The sequence below is a fragment of the Nyctibius grandis genome, chromosome 27 (assembly GCF_013368605.1).
Source record: "Nyctibius grandis isolate bNycGra1 chromosome 27, bNycGra1.pri, whole genome shotgun sequence".
In the NCBI taxonomy this organism is placed as follows: domain Eukaryota; kingdom Metazoa; phylum Chordata; class Aves; order Nyctibiiformes; family Nyctibiidae; genus Nyctibius; species Nyctibius grandis.
The window spans coordinates 5,598,511-5,606,984 of NC_090684.1; positions in this window are offsets into that span (position 1 = coordinate 5,598,511).

Here is an 8,474-nt window from a genome sequence, read left to right on the forward strand (position 1 = left end):
GGGGGAAGCCAAACAGCTGGAGAACAAGTGGGATGGGGAGCAAGCACCTGAGAATGGCTCCAGTTGTCCCCAAAAGCCGCCCTGGTGACCACAGCGGTGGGCTGACCTCTGGGGGTGCGCATGGGGCAACCTGGGAGAAATTTGGGGTGCTGAGAGGCCGTGCTGGTGAGGAGGGTGACAGCAGCGGCAGGGGACGGGAGCCCCAGGTTAGCCTCACCCCACCGCAGATCAGCGAGTCCGCTCGGAGCCACGGTTAAATGCCTCCATATTTTGAAGCATCCTTTCCAGAGGCCCTCATCCTGCTCTCCTGCCACCCCTGGGTGCTGTACCACGTCACAGGGTCCCTGCTCTGCCTGCTTGAGGAGAGGAGCGTGGATGCTGCCTTGCTTTCTCAGGGTACTCGCAGCACCATCAGCACGGCCGGGAGCCCAGCTGCCAGAATCCCAAGCGGAAGAGCAAATTGAGCAGTCCCTCCAGCATCCCCACGAGCATCACCCTGCGAGGGGACACCCACGCCTCCGACCCCCCAGGGACCGTCCCACCCTCAGAGGAGCTGAGCCGGAGCATCCGCAGCCAGGGCCGAGCAGAGCCGCAGACGCCAGCTGTAGCGGCAGCAGCGGGTGCCCACGTTAGGCAAGCGTGGCCTGGCGCGGCCCCGGCTTCTTCAGGCTGTTGCGGTGACGGCCGGGGAGAGGAGTGTCTGGGCTGGATCGGGGTCACGCAGCATTGCGGGCTCACTGCATCCTGCTCCAGAGCAAAGACAGCTCCATCCCAGCCTGGGAGGTTGAGCTGAAGTCATGCTGCTCTCGCTCTTCCAGTGCTAACACAAAGCCTCCCAGCGTGGAGAAGAGCCGGCCCTCCCCAGCCGATCTGCCTCTCCGGCACCTCACAAGCAGCAGCGCGAGGCGTTTTGCAGGCAGAAGCGACTCAGATTCCCCAGAGCAGCCTCCTCACTTGGCATCTCTCTCCACCGCTTCCCCAGCCGCCCGTGAGCTGCATTTGCAGATAACATCGCACTGAACCCCCTCAGCAGACCCCGACGTGCACATACCCAGCTCCCAGCCCGGCTGCCCGCGGAGGCAGACACACACGTGCCGAGCCTTGCTTTGGCTCCGCATTAACATGCACACAACATGGCCAGAGCTGCTCTGAATCTGACAAGATTCGCTTTTTGGAAAAGAACAAGAATTGAGAGCCAAACCGCACACGTCTCCGTGCCAGAGCAAGGTCGAGGTCGGCAGGGAGCCGGGTGCTGCATGTGCGCAGAGGCTGGACTCTTTCAAACCCTTGAATCCTGTGTCCAGTTCTGGGCCCTGCACTTCAAGAAAGATGTTGAGGTGTTGGAGCGAGTACAGAGGAGGGCGACCAAGCTGGGGAAGGGTCTGGAGGGTCTGACCTACGAGGAACGGCTGAGGGAGCTGGGGGTGTTTAGCCTGGAGAAGAGGAGGCTCAGAGGTGACCTTAGTGCAGTCTACAACTACCTGAAGGGAGGTTGTAGCGCAGTGGGAGTCGGCCTCTTCTCCCAGGCAACCAGCGCTAGGACAAGAGGACACAGGCTCAAGCTTTGCCAGGGGAGGGTCAGGTTGGACATTAGGAGAATTTCTTCTCAGCAAGGGTCATTAGCCATTGGAAGGGGCTGCCCAGGGAGGTGGTGGAGTCACCATCTCTGGAGGGGTTTAAGAAAAGCCTGGACATGGCACTTAGTGCCATGGTCTAGTTGACAGGGTGGTGTCAGGGCAACGGTTGGACTCGATGATCCCAGAGGGCTCTTCCAACCTGGTTGATTCTGTGATTCTGTGAAACCCAGACCATCATCTTCGGAGGAAGATACAGAGGTCACCATCACGTTCTCCTTAGCAGCACCCTCCTACCACCACCAGTCCAGACCAGCTCTCCGCAGCCAGCCTGCTCTGGTTACTGGTGTTATTAGCACCCGTCCTGTGCCTGTGAGTCTTCATAGATTTATGAAAGCTTTGGGTACCACCAAGTGCACTTGGCAGCTGCTGCAGAGCGGATCAGCCTCAGTTCAAGCCGATGGGGATGAAGAGGGGCAAAAGGAGACCATGAAGGTCCCAGCTGCCCCAGAGACTGGTTAACCTGGGTGCTCATAAGCAGCTCCCAATCATTTGGGTATAAGTCCTACAAAATCTCATGCTTTTGGGAGAACAGGCTCAGGCAAACCTCCAGCTCACCAGTTACTACGCAGGAGCTGACCCATGGTCATTCTCCTTGTGTACACACCTGTGCTGAAGGAAAGCGGGGGAAAAAAGCTCAGGGTGAAGGCAGCAGCGTGGGAAGATCCTTCTGCTGCCTTCTCCGCAACAGGTTTTTGGCATTTCAAGGCACACCAGGTCAGCCGATGTGGAGCCAAGAGTCCTTGGAAGAAGAAAGTCCGGGCGCTGAGTGATGTAGGACCTGCCACATCCTGGTCTGACAGACCAGGGTGGCTCTTCCTGATGGGTCACTACACTTGTCCCCACCCCGGGGCAGTGGCCGCACCTCCCTGGCATCTCCAGTGGTTGGATTTCCTCCTATTTGTGGTGGAGAGAGGAGGAAACCAAGCGCCCCATGTCTGCCAGCTATGCGGGGTTGGTGGCTGGTTTCCTCACCTTTCATTTCTTTTACTGGGGGAATTATCAATGCTTGCATCTGTGGCTTCACCACATTGCAGCAGGGTGTAGGACTCCCAGCTATGAGCCAACCCCATTAGCTGTGTGTGCCTCGAGCCGGTGCTCGCCCACCGCTCCAGGCTGCATTTACAGCTCAGAAACAAACTCCCCCAGCAGCATAAGGGTTTGTCGCACAGAGATGGAGAGAGGAAAATCCAAATACCTTCAATCCAAAATCTCCTAAATAAACACGTCTATTTAGAGCATCACTCATGTTTTATACCCTCAGCAACTCCCAGCTATGCTGAACTTCAGTTTTCACATCCATCACATCCAGCACTGCTCCAAAATCCCCCAGCCAGTGCCACAAAGCCAGTTTGCCACTTCATCCCAAGATCACAGCATGTGACATTAGCCCTTGGCTTCATTCATAGGCCAACCGACGAGCCCTCCCTGCCCTGCCAGCAAGCCAGTAAGGTCAAGAGGCTGAAATCTGCTGGAGAAAAAAGCCTGTTTGCTTCTGAGTTACACACCAGCCTGCCATGTGCCCTGTATGACCTGAACACACCAGCATGCCCTCTGCGTTCACCCATTAAAGGGAGAGCCAGCTGCTCAAACCAAAGCAGTCAGTCCCCTTCCCTGTATTCCACATCTCAAAGCCAGACATGTAAATGGAAATTATATATTTACTGCAAAGAGGATGGAAGAGACACCTGGGACACACACACGGAGGGTTAACAGGGATGAAGCACAGCACACTCTTTTTGACAGCTCCTAAAGCATGCAGCTATTGGGATACAAGAGCATCCCCGTGGGTAACGCTGCCCAGATGGGCCCGTTCACCTCTGCTCTCCTTGCCGCAGGGACAGCGCAGGGCCTCGGAGGGCTCCCGTGATGGGCTGGAAGGGATGTTGGATGCGTCTTTCCCGTGCCCTGTCCTGAGATGGGAACAGCCCTCACTGGCCACTGCCAGCACACTGGGCCAGCCCTTCCCCAGGAAGGTCACCAGCAACGATGGTGGCCACTGAGGGTCCATGTCTTTGGTGAAAGGATGAGTTTTGGTGGGTATTCTCCTTGATGCCACATCAGGGATGAGTTTCCCCTCCTGGACCCCGCTTCCCTGAACACTGCTGCACCTGATTAACTCACCTCACAGCACAGAGAGTATAAGTAACAAATGTTCATTTACCCCAAAGATCGACACGGCCGATGCGTCACTTAAAGACCAGATCTCGAGAGCAGGATTTCACCCTTTGCAGCGTAACAGATGTCCTGCACTGAGCCATGCAGCAATATTTAAATAAAAAATGGTGGCTGTACAATAGCCAAGTCATTTGAGAATTAAAGCGCCGGTATTTTTAGGCAGCGGGAGTACACGTGGGAGAGATCTCAAAGTGCAGGCTGATGCCATTTGCTGCAGGGCAGTTAGAATTAGATTTATTGACGACGTGTGATTTGGAAGCGACACCAGCGCTCACGAAGAGCCATGCAGTGATCAGCAGCGCTGGGGCTTATTTCAGCTTCATTTTAAGAGACAAAATTTCTTTATCTACATGTAAACACAAAGGACACGCAGAACAAAAGCCACTTCTGCTTGCAGAGATGCTCTGATTGCCACCTCCAAAAATGGTCACTGCAAAATTCTTGTAACCAAATTAACCAGAAGCAGATGATTAAAAGGGGGAAAAAATGCTCTTTTTTTAACATGGCAGCCCCAAAGTGTTGGCAATAATCGAGTGATGATCATCCAGGCTTTGATGCTGGGGAGGAGGAAAGAGAAGTCTTCTCACTCCATCAAACACTAGCTGCTCGCTGGGTGGCACATCTGGGTATCAGATTGGTAACAAACCCTCTCTGGATCTGGGCTCGAAGGAAAGACAGCTCAGATCAGAAGAGATGACCCTTCCGGCTGCAATTAAACACTTAATGGGTTAAAATGAGTTAAGCCACGTTATTCTGCACATGGTGACTGGAGAGCCCAAGCCCTTGGAAGGGTTCAGGGAGGCGTCCCTCCTTAGAGTCCCTGCTCTGTCCCCTGTGTCCCAGTGAAGCCCCCGATCACCTGCCTCCAGGTGCTGCGATGCTGGCGAGGAGCGAGCACAGCAACTCTTAGCAGGCAGATGGGAACCTCCAGGATTTCCAGCCACCTGCTCTCTAGCACAGCCAGGTTTTCCAAGTGGCAAAGCAGCAGCTAATGTTTGGTTTGCTCAACACCTCCACGGGTCCTTTAGGGGCTTGGGTTCGCAGCTCCTCTGCCCCCATAAAGCCTCCTGCAACCCTCCCCAGCCTGTCTTTGCCCCAATGCCCGGCTCGCTTTCGCCATGCGGACCCGGCCCTGCCTGCCTCCTCGCTGCACGAAACGTGGGGATCGGGTCCCCCTTCACACACGCCAGCAGCTCACCCATGGTCAGACACTGCTGCCACTAATGTCCCCAGCCCCACAGCGACCATGAGGGTGGCACAGGGAGGGGATCCCTGCTGCAACTGGCCCCTCTGCAGGGGGATGCGGCTGACAGCGATGCCGTTCTCAGCTGGGGTGGGAAACACATTACTGGCACAACGGGATGGCAAAGGCACCGGCAGCGCCATGTCCCAGTGATGTCCACCCTGCCTGACCCCCAACAGCCCCAGCTGTGGCAGCACTAAGAAGGCCCACAGAAACAATCTGTCATGCAGACACAGGAGAAAAGCAGGATTCGGCCGTGCCACTCACTCGTCATTCCCACCAGCCCTTCCTGAGAGCGGGGAGCTCAGCTTCGCAGCATACCAGGAAAAACAAACACAGGGAGAAGATATTCAGCAGCCCCACAGCTACCTCGTCCTGCTGGCCAAGCCCCCACAGTGTTTCCTGAGCCTCGAAATGATGCTGCGACCAAACAAGCCTTGAAACGCTGCCCTGCGCTCCCCAAACCCAGGTCTCACCCAGGGACACCCACAACCCGTCCGTGTACTCCCATGGATGGTGCAGGGATTTCAAGGCATGGTCATTTCCACCACCCCAGGGACATGGTGCTCAGGTCCATCTCCGAAGGACCAAAGACTGGAGGGTGCAGAGCCCATATCCCCTGGCTGCGGGGCTGTGGCTTGGTTTGAGCTCCCCAGGTGGGCTCGCAGGATGGTGAGCCACCAAGGTGCTTTATGAGAGCTCGCTCCCCCAAACGAGAACATCATCTCACAACCTCGCCTGGAGAAATCACACTCGCACAAGGTACTTGCACATATGTGGGACACTTTGGGACCAGAATAACTTCTTCTCCTGGCTGATCAGTGTGTGAATAAATCAGCCACAGACAAAAATAACCTCTGGACCTTTTTTGACTCCTTCCTGCAAAACAGTTTGGAGGGGATGCTAGAAAGAGGCCAAGATCTAGTTAGTACAGCTGCCAGGCACTGAATTACAGGGCAGATTAACTGGATTATTGAGGCTGTAAACTTTGTGCAAGCCCATCTTTCCCCTCACTGTCTGCAGCCCCTGGCACCATGAATTTCTGCATGGGGAACAGTAGTAAGCACCACCACCAAGCCTATAATTCATGATTAAGAGCTTGAGATCAGGTTTATGACACCTGTGTTAATGCCACAGCAAGGCTATAAACACCCTTCCTGATTTTGGAAGCCAGAAAGGCCGGGCTTTGGCAGGAGAGGATCCGTTTGAGAATGCACCACACTAATGAGACTCCCGGAAAGGTGAGTTTTGGGCCAGCAGTGTGGCCAAACATCCCCCTTTCCCCAGGCTCCGGCCACCCGATGCGCAGCCCAGCTCCCACCTCTCGGCTATCGAAGCCCCCAGGGCACCACGCAGCCGCCAGCCCCGCAGCAGCGCGTTGCTTCTGTCCCAGCCCATTAGCTGCATCGTGAATGATGCCAGCCAGGGAGGTAAAACCCATCTGTAATTATGGAGGAAATTAATTTCTACCAAGAAAAGGTGGAAATGAGAGCTTTAAATCGATGTGCCTGGTGGATGGGCAGCGATTTTGGGAGGGGGTCCCTTCCCCTGCTGTGCAATCCTGCCCTGGCAATGGATCCTCTCCCCTCTGGGAGGCTGGATGGAGGGTCCAGGCAGGAAGAGCATCCTTCCCTGCCGCACATCCCCGCGGCACAGTGCTGCCTATTTAAAGAAATTGGCTGCACACTGTCAACCTGGGGGGATCTCACCTCCCCACGGAGGATCTGGACCCGTACCCCGGTGTCTCCTGGCGTGGCACAGCCTCCACGACCCACCGGCACGCAGCGACGAGGGCTCGGCACAGCAAATGCCGGCTCCGAGGCTGCAGAGGAGAGAGGCATCACATCACGCAGCAAAAACCCTGGGAACTGCCCTCTCCTGGAAATCAGTTGCAAAGGACAGGAGGATGGGGGAAATGAGCTCTCATCTGCCACTTGTTTTCTTCTTTTTTTTAAAATTTTATTTTTTTCCTCGTGCTTGCTAAGAGAAGCGTGGCAGAAACGAAAAACCAGGAGCTGGGAAAAAAAAACATAATCTGCATTTCAGATAAATTCCAGCCTTGTCAGTCCTGCAGGATTACAGCACTGGAGACAGCGAGCTGTGAGCTGATTTAAAACACCAGGGTGGAGATTCAGGAAAGGAAGGGTAACTTGGAGGACCCCTCCTGGCCAAGGACTTTTGGCCCCATCTTTAGGAGGAGGTTTGGTACCTTTGGTACCTTGGTACCCAGCTCCAAGATCGCTCCACGTGCCGGCTGCAGGATGGAAATGGCTGCACTGCCAGCGCTGCAGAGGGGCTGAGGGGCAGGCAGGGCTGCTCCATGCTCGGCTTTGCACAAAAATGAGAAGAGAGATGAACTTCCTTCATTCCTTAGGGCATCCTCACTGTGCAAATTAAACAGAGGGCTTTACGATGTCCCCACAAGGCTTTTAACCTGCTTGACCACAGCACAAACAGAAGGAAAATCCAATTATACCAGCGCAACATTCTTTTAGCAAAGAGCCTTGAATCGTTTTTCACTACTTCTGCTCCAGCTGGGCCCAAATGCAGACCTGTCCCCCAACGCTGCAGTTGTTTCATGTGATATTTTCCCTTCCTCCCTCCTAAATGCCAACTCGTGTGAGCACACCCACACGTGCACCCACCTCCAAGCCTTTCGGCATCGTTTACTCACAGAGGAGCCCTTTAAGTGCTGAAAACTCCCAACCACATCCCTCAGGAGCCTGGTCAGGGCTCGGACGCACCTGCGGAACCCACAGCAGAACTCTCACCCTCGGTCAGGACTGTCACCCCCACGTTTGGCACTTGGCATCTCACAGAAAGCATCTGTAAAGCAGGGGGGTGTTATTGCATTTAACACCTCTCTGGGAAGAAAGCTGGGCAACGGATCCAACGTCCTTCCCCTCCAGTTAATAGCCTGGAGACCTCCCAGCTCACTTTTGGGAGCCATCTGGGAAACCTCAGATTCATCAAAGCATTCTTTAGGAGGAAATTAATTGTAAAATAAGGTTTCAAAGCTTGCTAAAGAGTCCAGTATCTTTCTGCTTTGCTGGAAAAGATGAAATGGCACTGCCCAGGCAGCGGACAGACACTCATGCCAAAGTCGCTCCCTGTCCCCAGAGAGTGGAGACCTCCAGAAGCATTTCCAGTTGGGTCCCAGTTTGGGTTCAGCACCCTCTGAGGCTCCAGGGGTGCCTCCCCCAGCTTCGGTGCGAACCCCCACCTCGAACACTGTGTCAGGCTCTTTCCCAGCACTGACTCACGGCCACGATCTCCCCACGCAGCACACCACGACCCCGTCACCCACCCAGCTCGCACTCATTCAGATCCCTCCTCCTCACACCACTGTCCTCATCCCTGTCCCCATCTCCCTGCACCCCAGCGGGAGCTGCCTGAAAGGACAAGGCTTGCAAAAAGGG